Source organism: Cyprinus carpio, chromosome A12 (genome assembly GCF_018340385.1).
Source record: "Cyprinus carpio isolate SPL01 chromosome A12, ASM1834038v1, whole genome shotgun sequence".
NCBI classification, from domain to species: domain Eukaryota; kingdom Metazoa; phylum Chordata; class Actinopteri; order Cypriniformes; family Cyprinidae; genus Cyprinus; species Cyprinus carpio.
The window spans coordinates 21,042,110-21,061,084 of NC_056583.1; the positions used below are offsets into that span (position 1 = coordinate 21,042,110).

Consider the following 18,975-nt stretch of genomic DNA (forward strand, 5'->3'; position numbering starts at 1 on the left):
ACATCCCTTAAAATCTGCACCCTACTGAGGCCAGTGGTTTCCTCTGTCATTACAGAAGTGTAAACTCCTGGATGTGGAAGATTGAGGGTAATTTCTTACAGATGCAGAGCCTCCTCTGGCTCTCAACACAGAGATTTAGGGAGAGAGGAGATCCAGCCAGGACTCGGACGAGCTGGAGGAACTGGTCCCAATTCAGGACAGACGAGCTCTGACGATTGAGTCACTGCATACACGTGCAAGCATGAATCTGTGACTGAACGCAGGTGTATATTACTCATCACAAGCTTATCTGGGAAGTATATTATTGTTATTATACACAACTGTCCATGACATACTATACCTATGTAATCATTGGGTTTGGTGCTGGGATTTGCACACACACCCACACAAGAGGCCCAAAAGTGATGTTTATGGTCATCTTTTATATTTTTAGTGCCTTTACTGCTATTTAATGGCAGAGAAAGAGGGGATATCATTGAAAAGCAATTAATAACCCTTGACATTTCACTTTCAAAACATGTTTTATGCCAACCCTGCTAGATTCAGGACCATTTCCATATTCTTGTCGGTATTCTTGTCATATACATATATATAAAATGTGTGCCCAAAAAAACAATAATATAAAATAAAATAAAAATACAAAAAATAATAATAATAATAATAATAATAATAATAATAATAAAAAGGGAATGGCCTATCCCGTCTGCCAACTCCTACAGCCCAAGCTCTGCTGTTGTTTTACATGTGCTAATGTTCCTTTTCTCGTTCATTGAAGGGCAGAGGAACGATACTTTTTCATTCAGCATATTGAGTAGGTCTCTGGACAAGCCAGCCAGCAGTTTTATAGTTAATCAATATCAATCCATTCCCAGCCTTGATGTTAAATAGGGATCAATACAGGCAAGCTGTGACTGGATCTGATTTCAATTGGTTGGCCAAGCAGTGGGTTTTAATCTGAAGCTAAATCAGACAGGAGAACATAAGTCAGGTGAATTACAACACTCCTTTCCCAGCGCCAAGAAACGCCTGTCATATTTTATTATCACAGTCTGGGCAGGTTTATTCACCACCTATGTTTTTTATTTATTTATTTTGTTTCATTTCCACGAGAGAAAGAGATACAAGCTGTCGCTAAAGACTAGCATACAAAAGAGACAAGGAAATCCTATTTCTCAGCTCTGATGGAGTGGGAACCTACGAGAACGCCTCCTTTTTTGTCTCTTCTTAAATGATTGATTCAGAGAGACCGGACAGATCAATGAAGTTCTTAAGTTCAGTACGCTTCCCGACCAGAAGATCATAAGGAGCACATCATTTCTGAATTAGTCCAGCTGATTTGCACAGATCAGACATCTCGCGCTACAAAGAGGCCAGTTATTTTAGACAGAGAAGAAAAACTTACCCGGCACTTTTTTTCCACTACTGTATAACCCGCAATATTCTCTTCTCGTCCTAAATGTTGCCCCTTGTCTTTAAAAAGCTGCCTTATCTATCTGCGGCCGATGAAATAGCAAGCTCTCAAATGAAAACCCTGTCATGTATTCCTGTAGATAAGTGTTGTCAGCCACCACACTTTTGCTAAGCCCCCTGAAATCCCACTTTCAGGAGTGAAATCCATAAAACTCATCCGACTCTAGTGGATCTAATGAAACATGCTAGCCCCTATAGCACTGATTGATCAGCCAGCGGTCAAAGCCCTGGCCCGGCCGCCCCAGTGTCCCGCTCCTCTTGTGGTCCATCTATGATGATAAATTAGCATTAGATGGAGCCTAATGAGTTTACTAAACATTTGGGATTTGCGCTAATAAACTGGCAAGCTAGCAGGCTAGCAGTGAGAATGAGCAATCCCTGAGCAGCCCCTTATCTGAGGGACATGACAGTTAAACCACACGTCCAATCTGCCATCGATTCATCATCCTGGCGCCATTGTGCATTCTTCACAAGAGGACAATTATGCAGCGACTGCTTAGTGTTTTACACAGAGAGCGAGGCCTTGATGTTGCATGCATACATACTCAAGGAATACTATGGTTTTTTTTACCATATTTTGCTAGCATTTAGTTGCAGAAATGCTAAAGAAAGGAACAAGCGAGACTTCATAATGACTTTTTAACGCATATGCAAATTAAAAATGCTTGCGGCATCTGTCAGCAATAAGACACAAACCAAGATTTATCTCAAAAGTTTGATTTATCCTGCATTACAACATACGATCGAGCAGCTAAACAGCCTTGCCTTGTGCGTGCAAACAATTTAAGAGTAAAACAAATATTTAGCATGCCTAATGATATTCTATCAAGTCGACCTACAGCAACAACAATCAATCAGCATCGCACCCCATATTTAAAACAATGTAAATTAGCGGCAGCTTTGAGCCGAGTAAGCGCCTGATGATGTGTGCTGGATGGCAGACGGGGTTCTGGATGCTGTAATTGCTAGGAATGATTATAATGAGGGTTTGGGAAACTTAAGCAGAGACTCACTTATAATGATAAATAGCCTTGAGCCAGTGTGTGAAATGGGTGGCCTAACCTTTCAACTACACGCTCACTGCTGACTTCTGGGTTTGAATGTTTCTGATTCCTTTTCGCCTAAAATGTAATTCTGACTTCACAAAGGGCAGTAAAAGACAAGTGCATGCACACATATACGTCCTCCAGTGCAAGTGAGCGCAATCTACCATCAAATGTTCATGTGAGATTCGAAAACATGCTTTTGTTATCAGCAGAAGGGACCAGTAGCCGATAATCTTTTGACAGAAGGGCCTATATTTAGAGATAACTTGTCAGCTTTAATAAATGATAGTTATTTGCTGCAGTTTTTTTTTTTTTTGAAGGTTTCAGAGCTGATGGCCCCTCCCGGGAGCCCATGGGACAGGCGACGGCCAAGGCCCAGTGCCTCTCACAGAGAGATGCTGATGGCGTGTGCCCAATGTCCAGATCACTGTCCTGCGACCTCAAATTGGCGCGACCAGCACTATGTCCAATACAATCCTCACACTGTTTCCTAACCTAATCTCAGCAGTGTCACACGACAGATTGCCACATTCGGAAAAATGGGAATGGAGGTTGGGTGGGTGGGTGGGTGGGTGGCTGGGAGGGGGTGGTTTAAAAAGAGAAAAGACATGGGAGCTTTGTGTTTTTTGAAAAGAGAGAGAGATCGTAGGGACAAGAAACGGATATTTCTTCCAAGAGAGACGGCACACACTCAACACCCTGATCTGATTTACAAACTGCTCCTAATGGCAAACAAATGTTGTGGGTGTGTATTTGCGAATAAGAAAAAGAGAACTGTACGGATCTACTGAGCCAACATCTACCGCAAACCAAAAGCCAGTTATCATGCTTTTACAGCCTAAAACACACACTGACATAGTGTTGACAGAATCAAACAGGACACTCCATAAACACGCACATGTAAAATAGACAATGTGGCCGAAAGGAAACCAAACACGTCAATTTAATTTAGCATGAAAACATTCTGCTGCGCCGCAGCGCCCGGGAACTAGAAACAACTGCAGAAGTAGTCAAAATAAAAATAAACTTTTGATTTAAAGCATTGTTAGCTATGTGCGATTGAAGCAGATCTGTTTTGAATCCATCCATGGTGTGAAGTTAGAGCAAAACAGGTTGAGCTGTGGAAATGGGACACGTTGGCCGCATTCACGGAGGGAAGCGTCATGAACTTCGGACATGCATTCCAGTCAGTCCTCCCTAAACCACAACTGATTCAATTTTCCCGGTTGTTATTCAAAAGGAACGTGAACCCGCACTGGGCTATTGTGTGACAGCACACCCTCTCCAACTGCCCGGGGTGAGTTTTTGTGCACGTCTGCATGCTTGCGTGTGTGTGGAATCACATTTTTATGTGTCTGACGATAATTGTGCTTTTTGCACGTGAGTATTTGTTGCATGTGAATCCATGCGTGTATATGCATGTGTGTGTGTGTGTGCGTGTTGACACACTCAGCGGGGGTTTTCACATAGCCCAACAAAAGGGGAGTGTCGTTGCTTTGTGCGCTCAATCAAATAAAAGGGGCTTTTTAAGGCACATATGTCCCCTCCACAGAGTCCTGATTAGACTCTCAATATCTCCACCAGACACATGCACACACACACATACGCACTCATGCTGGTTGTTGTAGTAAAACTATCATTTTCACATTTCTCTTCTACTTTTACATCCGCTGCTTTCTCACCACTAAGAGTGTGTGTGGATTTCATCTGTCACTATAGACTCCTCGGAGCCAGCGTCTTCCGGTTACAGGGCCCATGCAGCATGTCTTACAACAACACAGTGCAGGGTTCCCTCCTGTCTTCACATGCTAGAGCCATTTCCCCCTTCCCTCTTCAATCCTCACACACAGACCCATGTGGCATGAAAAAAAGAAAAGCACACATTGCCATTGGCAGTACTAATAGCATGTAGCAGCTAAATCAAGATCATTGATCTTTCTTAAGCCTTCATGATTTAAAAATAAACGTCCATCTCCTTTCAGACACCAGAGATGGGTGTTAAAAGCCAACAAAACTGAATGCAAAAGTGCAAAATCATGTCACAGGAAAAAGAGCATGAAAAAAAGCATGACAATGTTTTTTTTTTTTTTTTTTTTTTTTTAAATATTAAGAAAAAACATAAAAACATATAAAAGGAACAAAAAGATAAAACATATACCAAATGTAAATGTGAATAAAGTTTGCTTTTTTATAAAAAAAAAAAAAAAAAAAAAAAAAAAAACCTTAGGAACTTTTTTCCTGTTGAATCAGGCTGAAAACCCAGTTGGGTTTGAGCAGCAACGAATATTTTTTTCAGATATGAAAGTGTTTACCTCTGTCCGTAGAGGACATAGTTGTGGAGAAGCCTGCTCTTGAGTTGTGTGTGCTGTCGGACATCTGCTAGGCCTTGACCCACTTCTATGTGGTGAGAAATGTGTGGCAGCGCTAAGGTTTGGCTTTTTGACCGCAGAGGCTGTTTCTCATTTTCTGTGTGAGTGCGAGTTGAGTGCTAGCTGCCAAGGGCAGGTTAAGCTCTCTGCTTCTTCCCTCCTGTAGATCTGGCATCCCTTCAGTTCATCGCATAAAAGGTGGCAATCTTCATTAATACCTCTTACAGACAACTGTCAGTTATTCACAGTTAGAAAGAGCCAGCTGTTCTCACTCACTCACTCCCTCTCTTGATCCCTCTAGTGAGACAGAAGTCACTAGTTCATAACTAGAAGTGTAGTCGTTTCTGAAGAGTTTCAAGGTGACAGTGTCATCCACACTGCACGCAAAGGCATTTTTGTATATCATTATGTTGACGAGACAAAAGCGCAATTAACAAATATTTACAAAAGATTTTTGGTCTACATTTCAAACAAGCCAGCATAAGGAGAACCTTAAGTATGCTAATGATTAATAATTTGCATACTAAAAAACAATTGCCCTATTCTCCTTTTTTTTTTTTTTTACAAAATCCTCAATTTATTAATGCAAGATGGATTAATATTTAAATGCTTAACTGTTTATCGATTGAAAGAAAAGTTTACATTTAATTTATTGCACATAATAAATTGTGCCAGACTCAAATTGCAATCAGTTTGTCCAAGTAAGACAAACCGCCAACCAAAAACATTACTGTTTTTCCATCTATGGCAGATAGGGGGTGTCTTTAAAACTTGTTTGAATACAGTCATTATTTTTGCAATACACTTCACTGCCTCTAGAGGCACAAAAATAACACCACACCTTTAACTGATGCCCTACACATAGGGAAGAGTGCATCTAACTAGCAATTGTACACTTTAAACCTGTGCCAGACACCTTTTACACAACCTACACCAAAGCAGTACACTTGCAAGCAACCTAGTATAGCACTGTGTGACAGCATGAACACTATTCTGGTGTTATTTTTCATCCCGTAGGTGAGATCTACACTCTACTTTCACTTTGGCCACAACTGGACTTGCTCATTGAAGGAAAAAGCTCTCTCTCTCTCTCTCTCTCTCTCTCTCTCTCTCTCACTGATGTTAGCAGAGGGTTTGCTGACTGTCTCATAAATAAGGAGTTGCTGCGCACACCTGTGTACCTGCAGCAATGAGGCTGTTACATGGCCAGAGATATATTTGCTGTCTGCAACCTCATTAATCAGGTCTAATGGAGCTCCGGCGCTCTCCTCCTCTCACACGTGTGTCTCTGTGAACATAAACACACATATATACGTGCATACGCATCCTCCAAGCCTGCTGTGGCTCTACCGGAGATACAAGGACTTTTCGAATAAAACATTCATACACACACACAGTCTGTTGAATGTCACCTGGAAAAGGTAAGATATAAATAAATAAAAATATTACTCTCGTGGCTGGAGGCAAAAGCAGCAGTTCAAGTGCCCTCTACCGTACCGCTCTGTTTCACAAATCCTGCATGGTATTTTTTCCTATTAAACAGGAAGTTTGGGTGGGACATACCAGGGGGATTGTACTTTTATTTGAGCAGTCCTTAATTTATGTCACAGTGTGATTTGCTACTTGCTATATTAGCCAGAGTCATGTGACATCAGGGGGAGGGGCATTCTCATTTTATAGAGCATGTGATTGGACAACAATTTGGATACTATCAGAGAAATCTGAAAAATTGTACCTTTAGGGCTACCACAGTTTGTCACTGGGGGAGTACCCTTAAAAAGACAACTTAGTACCTTATCTACCTCTCAAATGTGCATAGGACCTTAGAGTAGTAATGCAAAGCCTTAAGCTAATACTATGCAACTTTTGGCTGTAAATAAGGTACAGAGATATTCTTTAAGGGTACTGTGGTTGTACCCCTAAATGTACAACTTTTGCACATTGTTCTGAGAACTGATATGTTGAAAAAGACAGCTCAGTTTGGTTCATTAAATCCACTAAATGTGAATTTTGTCTATGTTTAAGAGTGCATAGAAGGTTTCAAAGCTAATAAACAAGGATTAAAGCCACAGAAATCTGCACAAGGTGGGTAAAACAGGTCTTTCTTTGGAGGAAAAAACAGGCAGAGGAATTAACTCTTAACATGGGCTTAATTACGGTACGCACGCGCCTGTGAAAACCTGCCATTCAAGTGCATTGGTAAATAAACCTCTCTTTACAGGTGATCCAAATGTGTCTCGCTCCAGACAGCCCTCTGTTCCCAGCACTGATATGTAATTAAAATCATCTCCAAAATTATCCTCGACAGGACGGGCCCGAGCCAAAAATGTAAATGACATTAAGGGAGACAATGAATTGAATTTTGTTTAATGTCCCTTTTGCTGGTGCTAATTTACATAGCGCTTTTCCAACAAAAAGCTCTGACCTTCTAAATGCTGGCATTTGCTCAGCTCTGAGAGGCAGGCCTGTGCATGGATGAGAGGGAGGAGGTCTTTTTAAGTAGCCTGGTCAGAGAAGATACAAACAAAAGGGCAAAAAAAAAAAAACGGAAGAACGATCTGTGTTGGTTTTTACAGGCAGAGTTCGAACACAATTTTTTTACCCGGCATATGGCTCAAGGAAGACCTAGGCAATAACCAAGCGTAATCCCTTCTGGAAAGGTCCTCCGGTACGAAAAATTAATGAATGTTTAGCTAAATCAGCATCGGGACCCAAATACCACACGGTCCGAACAGGTGCAGAAGCCTCAGCGAAATGAGCTACATAAACCGTCCTGCTACACAACTGTGTACTCTGACAAAAAAAAAATAAAAAATAAGTCAATCTCATTAATTATTCAGTCGAGGGAGGGGGTTGGCTGTCAGAGGTCAGCATGTCTTGACCTTTCTGAAAGGAAGTGAAAGGGAGAACGGTTGGCTAGGAAAACCCTGATCGCTCTTGAGTCAGAAGGGTATTATTAGTTCTAGGACCGATATGTTCCCGGGCTCACACTTGACATGTGCGTTCAAGACATCACCCACAACAGTTCGAGTCTAGCCACAGAACCCCTCATTTCTGAGGCTCAATCTATCTTTCAAAAATACCAATTAATAATCCATGGCAAAGCAGGGTCGGGTTGTGAAATATTTAAAGACCCGTTGAGGTTGAAATTTTGTAACAGCTGTGAAATACAACCAAGTTTTTCTCGTTTTTTTTTTTCTTCTCTTCGTGAAGAACCTAAAGCTGCACCAAAGTCCAAGAGAAATAGTATAAACAGATGTCTGGCTTGACTACAGGAAAATAGGACACATTTGGAATGATAAGTCTCCTAAACTCCATTGAAAATGCCAGAAGCGAGCGGGTGCCAGTTATTGTCCAAGCCTGTGCCAACGAGCAGTATGCCTGGCCCATGTGCCATCTGGGAGAATGTGGCTGAAAACGTTATTGATAATGGATCACCAGATCTTCTGGTCACCATAGCCCTGTTTAGCAGAACATTCTCTTCCTCTTTTTGTCTATCTATCTATCTATCCCAAGTCCAACCCAGTAAAATGTTTTGATTATAATGCAGTCGACCCTCACACAATTGCACTTTGGCTCTACTTCCTGTGCACGCAAATGCTTGGTGACTGAGCATGCATGTATCTTAGCTATGCATAAAACTCCCAGGTGTACTGTAATGTTTCACTTTTTCCTCAGAGACAAGAAAAAAAGATGGACCTAACAAGACATTACCCCACAGAATTGGTTTTGTGATTACAAATTAGCTTTATATCATACACCCCACCTGCACGAACGCTCTTGTTTCCGTGCGTTCCGGGCTCTCTCGGCCGCCTTGTTCTCTGATCGTTGGATAAAATCATCTGTTCACAGTTGTGATATGCAGACAATGTAGTCGGCTAATGAAGCACATCTGCTTTTGTGATCCGACAGAACAGATCGCCCCTCTATGAAAACGATCCTCTCGAGTCTTTCAGATGCCTCACAATCAAAATGTGAGCTTTTTTATCCGCCGTTTCAACCTACCACAATATCCCTCCTTTTTGCCGAGTATCAGAACTTCTTTGGGCTGTTCTCCTTTTCCTCTTTTACTAGTGTTACACATATTGTTCACCAGATTGAAGCACAAAGCGCCAAGACATCTGATCCATCCACCTCTATTTAGCCACAACACAAAGCCCAGCAATTTATGGGAAGAGTCAGTGCAGTAAATATCAGTGAAACTCTGTTGTAAAGTGTTCATGTTTTTTTTTTCTTTTAAAGGTAAATACATTGTATAAGCCACGGCTGGTGGGGAGAATCAACTCTGACTGCCTGAGATGCTTTTCAGGATCTGCTAAGAGGAAGTGATGTGTGTTTTATCTTCTGTTCAGAAAACCAAAACAAATCCTCCTCCTCCTCCTCCTCGCTGGGACTCCTCTTTTTTTTCTCTCTCTCGCCCCACTAGCTTTTCTTTATCCTGCGGTTGAGTTACAGTGAGTGCATGAATGTTGGTCCTGTAACTAATTACTGTTCGCACACTGTCAGAGCTCTTCAGAACGTCTGTTTAAACAAGCTAATCATTTAATGCAAAGATAACCAAGGTTACTGGGATTGATTCACATTCTTTGAGAGTGCTTACCGAAGAAGATGTAAGGAATTCCTATTCCCCTCAAAAAGGATAAACAGGGGCTCTGTGCCAAAACCTAGTGAGCCGCCTACACAGGTAACATTTTAAGGCATTACATCATTATGCTAATGTGAATTAATATTTAGCATTTATGCTACCTCATAAGACACCACATTTTAGCCAAATTGTAAGGCATCATTGCTTATTCATGGGTGAGAAAATCTCAGAATGTAATAAATAAATAAAGAATTCATCCAAATCCAATCATTTTATGCTCATTATAGCAATGCAGAATTAGCAACATGTTAACACCAAACTCTAATCAAATATGATTTCTCTTTTTCAACAAAAAAAAAATAAAAATCCATCTGAATCAAACAGCCTCTCCCCACATGAACTAATTCACTCACATTATTGTGTAGTACGGTAGGGTTTCCACATTACGACCACATGACGTGAGAGCGGGAAACGCTCAGACCTCCAAGCACGCAAACACGCCACAATTTCTACACACAGGGCATGAGTCCTTTTTTCCGATGCTTCACACACTTTATGTACAGTGAGTGACAGCGACAACTGGTCACTGCTATTTGATTACTAATAAGAGAGATGTTCCCTCTGTCAGATACCAAACATTCCCCGCTAAGCAAACAGCTATTTCAGCAAGTCAAACATTAGCATTGCTATCCACTGGTGGCGCATATTTCGTTCCCGGCTTTACCCATCATCTCACCCTCCAATCTAATTTCCCACTCAGTGGACAGACAAGTTCCTGATCGGGAGATAACTCTGCAACAGCTAAGTGAGAAAACAAGAAAGAGAGACTCTTGCCGCTGGCACTGCTTGCTGGTTATTCATGGCTCTTTACAGCAGATGGAAACTGGGGAAGCAAGGTAGGCTTGTTCTAGCTCACTAATCTCCAGGAGGCCCGGACTCCAGCAGCCAGTGCTCCCTGTCACATTTACCGTTTCAGCCGCGAGTCCGAGACCTGCCCTGCCGTAATCCATGTACGTGCTGCCACCACAGGGATAATTGGACAAAAAAGAAGAAGTGTAAGTCTCGCAGAGTAAGTGTAACCTTGAGCCAGACTCACAAAGAGAAACATAAGCTGCAAAAAAAAAAAGAAAGATAGAAAGAAAGAGCGAACGTCAATTACCCAGTCGGTGGGAGCCGGTGTGTTTGAACACGCTTTCCCTAATGTGATCAACATGCAACCGCCAACAGCCAGCCCAGAAACATTACTCATGTCCCACCGGCAGCACTACAGAGCACAACGTAAAGATGCCTTTTTCCCTCGAACATGCACGTTTGGAGATGCAACATTACTGCTCTGCTCCAGCACACAGTCGTGCCACAAAGCCAGCGAGAGGCAGTGCATTGTCTATAGAGAAGATAAGCAGAGTAGTTGCTAACAAATTACGATGAAAGAGTTGTGAATTTAAAGCCAAATGCTCTCTAGATGCAGTGAACTGCTTGCAAGTCTCGAGGAAAGCACTCCCCTGACAACTCACCAGCAATTACACGGTCCCTAAAGACACCCCATGTCAACCCAACTGCGCGGCCCACCGCACAACAACGTGGGGCAAACCCGGGCCAGAATGCTGGGCCACAGCGCCCTATGCTCACAGACCAGAGGCAGGAAGCAGACAGATAGTCTTACCTGTCGATGATCACGGGGTCTGAGGGTGTTTCGTTCCTGTTTCCGCAGCTTTTTTTGTCACAACACCGACTTAAGGAGAAGAACACAGGGAGAGAGAAAACGAGACATGAGATGAGATATGAGAGCATCAGCAAACAGCTTGCATGTGTCTTTCGTCTCCTAGCACCGTGTGTTTCGATTTATTTATCTGACACGCTCTCTCGTCCTCTTTTCTAGCTAACCGCCGAGGTGTTTGGCGTAGGTTCTGGCTGAGCCGGATGGTGTTGGTGGCTGCAGTTCTCACAGATGCGGGCGGCGGGTAAACACGGAGCCCGGCGCTGTGGCTGAAGGAGGGAAAACAGCATGTTTTTGGTGTTTGTCTTAGTGCTGAGAGGAGGAGAGGGGGTGCCAGGAGGCTGGGAGGGGGGAAAGCTCTCTCTCAGCCCCAGCTTTTGTTTACCTCTAATTGTCAAGCTGTTGTGTCTGGAGAGGATGCAAGATGCCACCTTCAACCAGGATTTCTGTGGGGCACTTATTAATTACCAGCTCAAAAAGCCTCCATCAGTCTCCTACAATGTGCCAATGCCTCCATTTTGAGGCCCTGAAGATGCTTCCATTATGCTTGCTTTAATTAATGTTGAAACTACAGAGGGAAAAAAAATGTTATGCCTCTTGAATTTAAAGAAGCCCACTTGTATAATGGTTACATGTCTAAGTGAGCCAAATTAACACCATATGCTATGGAAAACACGTAAAGCTCCTTAAAGCTGACAGCTAAAGTGATTAAGGTATGTCTATGGACCTCTGCTTGGGACTCTGAAATGCATCTGTGCGGTTTTGACACAAGCAAGAGAGTGCAAGAGAGGAGCTTTCTTGATGGCTCCGTAAACTCTTAAACGTCTGAAGCGCGCAAAACGATGTGGCGTGACCTTTGCCCAAGGTTCTGATTCCTTTCCGATTTGGTGGAAAATTGAGTGCTTGCTTCGATAAGCGTCGGGTTCTCTTTTAGTGCAGTTATTTTATTTATCTTAATTTTTCTACTTTTAAAATAACCACAGGATAAGGATTTATCTGTGGCGTGTGGGTAAAAATCAGAACAGACAGAGTGGCGCACGATTAAAATGCTGAGGATGAAAAGCCACTTTCCAAAAAAAAAAAAAAAAAAAAAAAAATGGCAGTGCGCACACACACATCTCCATCTGAACCGACCGCTGTGTGTGTGAATTTCAATTCATCCTCTATAGTGTTAAAAGTCCAGTGAAATCATTCATAAGTCCGATGTCACCAAATGATCCGGTCAAATTTGCGCTTCTGAAGTAGAACTTGTGAAACTCGCAGAGCAGGGCGCAAAGCGAACCGTAAATCATTACGCATAAGCCGCCTGACAATTCTGAACATTTGGATTCTTTTCAGCGTATCCAGGCAGATCTATTCAGGGATTCATTGATTTTCTGTAAGTCTGATGCTCGGAGGCCTGGATCCTGGCCTACATCATGTGCGTTACGCATTTATGAAAGCACGACAAGACATTATGGCTGAAAACGTTCAATTACGCAGTCAAATGTAGTAGTTCATAATTATCTGAAAATGAAAAGGAAGTTTGTTTTTTCTTACCTGCACATAATTTCGTGTGTGAGAAGAACTCGGCACATTTCTGGGTTTTTATCTTGCCCTTCATACATAATAGCCTTAAAATAAAAGTCACAGTGAAGACATTTTAAACAAGTGGATAACACATAAAATATAACATTTAAGATATTAAATATAAAACCGCATTTTTCCTGCAAAAAAATAAAAATAATAAAAAAATAAATTATAAACATAACATAAAACATAAAATAATAACGTGTTTTTTTATGCCACAAAGTTCAAGTTCATCCATTAAAATTCGTCAAGAGAATGTGCATAAATAAAATTCATTTAGCCCACATACATTGTTAAACAATGTTTTATCTGCAAACCAACACACATGCCCACATTCTAGATAGAGATAACCTTTGTGTTATTAATGTGCATAAATAAATATGATGTTTGAAATGAATATCAACACTTGGACGGTCATTGCGATGACAAATTATACCACATGTATAACACTTCAAAAATGAAGAGTCGCATATGCTTCTGTTTAGATCTTTGCGCTATTTATTTGGGGAATGATAATAGAAATCACATAGATGTCGCTTCTCCGACGCAGATGGCCGCGGTAAATAATACCCATAACCGTACACATCAACGCGGTTATAATCTGCAGATATTTAGGGGTAGAGTGCTAATGGGCAATCTGTTGTTTATTTTGAGCCGCTAACAATGATTTTTCTTTAGATAAAAAGCAGTGTCGGGGGGTACGCTTGAGTAATTTTTGAGCATTGGCTTTAACAGATGGCGTTTGGAGCTGTAGGTGCGCACGGGCCTTGGTGCTTTTTGCGCGTTCTGTCTCACTCTCTCTTTCTCTCTCTCTCTCTCCCTCCCTCCCTGTTTGCCCTGCTCCCGTTATGATGTACTGTGCAAGAGCGCACTCCAACGCGTCCTTCCGTGGGATCCGTGGGACGCGTTGGAGTGCGCTCTTGCAAAGTACAACATTGCAAAAAATAAAACAGATTTACTTTTATAAAAAACAAAAATACACAGTAATAATTTTATTGGTGCATATAAATGTATGAAAATCCAAGTATACTGTTGGGTACACATAAAACTGGAATTGAAAAAAAAAAAATAATAATAATCATGCGTAATTTGCGTAAATAAACACACGGTGCAGGAAAAAAGAAAGAATTGCTTTAAATATATGAAAACTTATAATAAAAGTATAGCAGCAATTAGGTCACTTTTGAATTTTAGTTTGCCAGCTGCATGCTGAATGCAAGCGTTGGTCTGTAATTCTCATGACATTAATTATATTAATCAATTATATTAAGAAATGTCTAATAAAGAAACAACTTAAATCCGTTAGCCTTAATCTAGAAACTGCAAATAACTAAATAAGCATTAGATAGAATGTGTCAGACATTACTTTATGAGTCCTTATTTATTTTCCTGCCTCTCACTGAAAATATACGGAAAACCATAAAGTGGCTGTTCAGCACCATTGACTCTTTGATCATGTTCAGCTCCATTCAGAGGCGCCTCAGATAAAACCTTCATATTTTCTCTCCTGTGAAGCCAAACGATGGATAAACTACAGACAACAAGAGCCTCAAAATCAAGCTAAAGATCCGCCCTGATCTTTACCATGAGAGGCTGAAATGGACAATGGAAATGAGCTGAGAGTGATTTCAGAGAACATCAGAGTACAAAATGAACTCAAGTGTATGTCTCAAGCCTGGAGCTTTATTTTTATGCCTTTATCCAGATCTGATTACAGCACAACAAAAGTGAGTTTACACGTGCGACAGCGCGATATAAATGACACACTTAAAATATAGCAACTGAATGGCGATTAGGAAATATTGCACTGCGAGATAAAACAATGCGTTTTTATTATTCTTTATTTTATATCATATACAAAGCATTTTCATGCATTATAAATTGGCATTTTATAAACTGGCATTTTGTGCTTCACAAGCACACGCATATGAGCTATATATTGTTTCAGATTTAAAACACAATTTAGAAATAATAATAATAATAATACAGCCTAACTGAGCGCAATACAGAAATATAGGGTTTGACAATTATGCTCCATATGCGAAAGACTATAACATGGCTCTTAAGAAAGAACTCGGCATAAATTATAAAGAAAATTAACACTTTAGGTTATCTTCCCTTTATCCTCAGTATTTTTTATTTTATTTTATTATTTTAGTTTGTATACATAATTTTGTGCCCTCCACCATTTCATTAATTCGCAATAAATTATCAAGCAGCTACACGAGATGAAAAAATAAATGTGGTAATGTGATTCATATTAAATTAAATCCGGCAAATAACCTCCCCCATTAATCAGAGCAACCCAAAATACAGCCACGGCTTTACATTACAGTGTTCATTGTACATGTGAATATAACCAGTTACAGCAGCAATCACAATAAAATGCTCTGCATCTCCAATAAATATTACATATAAAGAAGAAGATGCATTTGATGGTTTTGTATTTACTTATGGATACTATAACATAAAGTGTGACCAAAACACGTGCAACAAAATATTACACAGATTAAAAATATAAATACACACACGCAAGAGAAAAGAAAAGTTCTTACCTGTTTTGTCATGGAATCGATTAACCGAACGTAAAGATCCTGTTCTGTTCTGACGCCTGTGGAAAATTATTTTTGTTTTTCAGTGTGGAAAAAGTCTGGTAAAAAAATTACATAAAGTTTCCTCGGGAAAGAAAAAAAAATCTGAAACTATTCTTGAAATTCACTAACAGAAAAAAAAACATCATCGAAGGTTTGCCATCTTGCTACTAGAATTACATTTTTGTGGAATAAACTGAACTACATTTTAGGAAACCAAACGTAAGTTAATACGGCTCCACCGAGCGAATAAAACACTTGTAAATCTAGCCTTGCTGAATAGAGAAATTTACACTTACCATTGCTGTACAATAGTTGTAGTTTGTAATGTATCCCATTGTTAGTTTTTTCACTGTTAGGCTCCTGAAAATAAGCATTTGTTTGGGGTCAGATTGGCATAATTGGGTTGTTGAGAATTTTATTTTAGTATATTTATGAAATGCATGCATTTTTGTCTGTATGCATGTTCTCTCGTATTTACGCTTTTATCCAGCAGCTCTATTTCAAGGATGTAATTTTGAAGATTAATTCCTGGCAATAATGTGTATAATGCATATCTATTTCTGTGATATCCGTCAAAGCGGTTTAATGGCGCACGTGTTTCCAAAGATCTAGAAGTGTGGAAGTTTTAAGGTGAAAATTCAAAGCAGTATTCCAGAGTGGCGCTTACTTTCTCCTTTTCCACAAAGTCCACAAAAGTTGTCCTTTCGATCTCCACTGGCTGTCCCTGTCTGTCATAAAGCGCCAGCACGAAGTGGAAAAAATTGGATTTTCTGAGGTTGGATGGCGGTTGTTTCTCATAGTGCGCCCGTGCCAGACCAACTCCACTGCGGAGGAAAACAAGACACCAGTGTGGGTTAAAACAACAGGCGTACACTTGAGATATAGATAGATGTAGATAGAATGAAAACATGGGAGAATTCTTGATTTGTCACTTAAACTGTAATATGATGTAATGAACAGGGGAAAGCGGCGAAGAGGTGCATGGGGAGAGTGTAATTGATACATGGCATATTGGGGATTTAGGGGTCGATCTGAGAAATGCATTAAAAAATCGGATGATTTGGCAAACGTACCTCTGGGCGGCCGTGTTCGCATCCACCACCCCAGCCGTGTGCATCCACGATCGGACCGAATTCATGCCACTGCCCAGCGGTTCCTCTTTCATAGTGGTCCCCCCTCTTGGTATATTTTCCTGAATCCCAAACATTAAAACAGTTCGCGTGTAACCCACTTCCAGCCAAAGAGATGAAATGAGAGTGTGAGCGAGGGCGCGTCGTTTCTCCAAGAGCCCCTTCGGATAGCCGTAAGAGTTTGTTTGGGATTTGTCGAAAAGAGAAGAAGAAAAGGAAAAGCAGTCCCGACTCCTTCTTCAGTCCGTCCTGCGTTGGCACCACATGAACGATTCAGTGCGTAAAGATTCTCAAGCCTCTCCAGCAGCTTGTTTGGATAGATGGAGATCCTCCGTGGAAGAAGCGAAACAAGTCGCGCAAAGAGCAGGGATATTAGACTTGTTTTAATTCAGTTAAACATTTCTTGCAACTTTCTGTTGTTGTTGTTGATGATGATGATGATGATGGTGGTGATGGTGCTCTTAGCTTGGTGGCATCCTATAACAACAGGATCAAAAAAGGCTTCGGGACACTGCTGAATCCACCACTTCTGGCTCCAAAAGACAAATAAACGCGTAAATGATCACCGTGGAGGTGTTCCCGGACACGGGAGAGGATGATGAGGGGCCTTTAGCGCGTCTTTGCAGAATGGATGGAAGCATACAAAACTCAACCCTCTATCCCCCAGGACTGGAACCTTTCCCGGAGCCAAAAAACTCCAGACCCACGGGATCCACGCTGTCAGAGGATGACGCGCACGTGGGCGTGGCTTTGCCCATACATGGAGAGCATTGACGCTTCCTGCCGCTGAGCTTTAAGCTTGGACCTTGAGTACATACACGAGCTTTTTTGCTCGCTGCTGCAACTGCTTTTGCAGTGAACATCGTGTCAAGTAATCATCAGAGAAGAACAAAAATGAATGATAATGAAAGCCCGCGAATGAAGCGCGGTGCGCGGGAACTATATATCCTAATATACTGCCATGCAAGTTTATAGAGTGCAAAAGAGCACTGACTGACCACCCATCCGCTGCAACTGGGTTCCAGAATAAAAAAAAAAATAAGAGAAAAATTCTTACTGGGCCATCATCACAATGACAGCGGTGCCAAACTTCCTGGACGCAAGCCTCCAAATCGATTCACTTTGATTACTCTCAGGTCAGGAAGGTGCACTGGCATTTTAAGACTAGATGCTCCTTTTTCATAAACACCCTGGGCATCTGCATAATGGCGTAATGCGCGTCTTAAATTATGGCAACGTTGACTGCTTGACTCGAAAACCCAGTTTGCGTGCGTGGAGCGAGCCGAGGCGATGTCAAACTCCTAGTCCTAGCGCGTACACGCTTAATTTTGTAAATTATTGCAGAATTACATCTGAAACTGTGAACGGACTCGGGGGAAACATTGCGTCCACCCTCTCCTTCTGTGCGCAAGAAGTAGGATGTCTTTTGTAATAAAAATATAATCATTTATCAGGACAATAAGGGTCATTTTTTTCTTTCATTTCGTAAGGTGCTCGTGTCTCCGATATTGGCAGACTCTGCATGTATGTTAATATTTGAATTAATGGGCGAAAATGGAAGTCCGATGTTGGTTATCTGGGGACCCTGTGCGCTGGAGGGAGGGATGGATGGATGGACGGAGAGAGGAGAAGAGAGATGTGTTTTACACAGCAATCTATTCTGCTAGTGTTGGGGGTTAATGACTATTGCCAAAGATAAGTGAATTATCAAAGCTGTTGCTCTTGCCTCGACTCAAAATCCATCACATTGCATCGTCGTCTAATTAAATACGTAAGTAATAAAATTATATTTTACGACAATTTAAGATTGATATGCTTTTTGTCTTTGATTTTCAATTACTTTGATCCATGCATACACTGAATGCCTATGTGAACTTGAATGTTAAATGGCACTCTAGGCAGCAAATTGTGATTATTATTATTATTATTATTATTATTATTATTATTATTATTATTATTGTTTTTGTCTTAATCACAAAAACAGTTGTTTTATGTTTCACGTGAAATGTTTTTATAATTACTGTTATCAAAAAGTCTTAATAAATTGACGTGTGTGCTTAGAATAAACCTAAAGTTTCCGGAGACCTATTTGGCATGTGATAGATATTTCACTTGTTTTTATTAAATTAGTATTATTTGTATTTTTATCCAAACCCTATTCTAATTTACCATCATAAATATTTCAGGTTTGCTAACTCTAGGCCTAATCTACATAATCTTTAATACAGATTACACACCAAAGCGATTTCAATCTGATTACCAAATTAGGGTTTTAGTCTAAATCCCTTTAAATCTGATACTGTTGACTAGAGAAGTTCAACAATCCCATCGCGTAGGTAACGATCCCGTCCTAAAAAGGAGTTTTAAACCTTATTTGACAACAAATGCAGCTGCCCCTCTATTTTGGAAGATATTAGGCGAAAATGAATGCAAATCTGTGTTCAGAAGCCATCTGGCCGGAGACTGGAGAATCAGCTGCTCGCCTGAATCCATCT

General features: G+C 40.8%; 1 pseudogene; it reads right to left on the reverse strand.

The window, feature by feature from the left end:
- Positions 1-17,167, reverse strand: part of LOC122133910 — a 97,209-nt pseudogene extending 80,042 nt beyond the window's left edge.
- Positions 17,168-18,975: the final 1,808 nt, after the last annotated feature.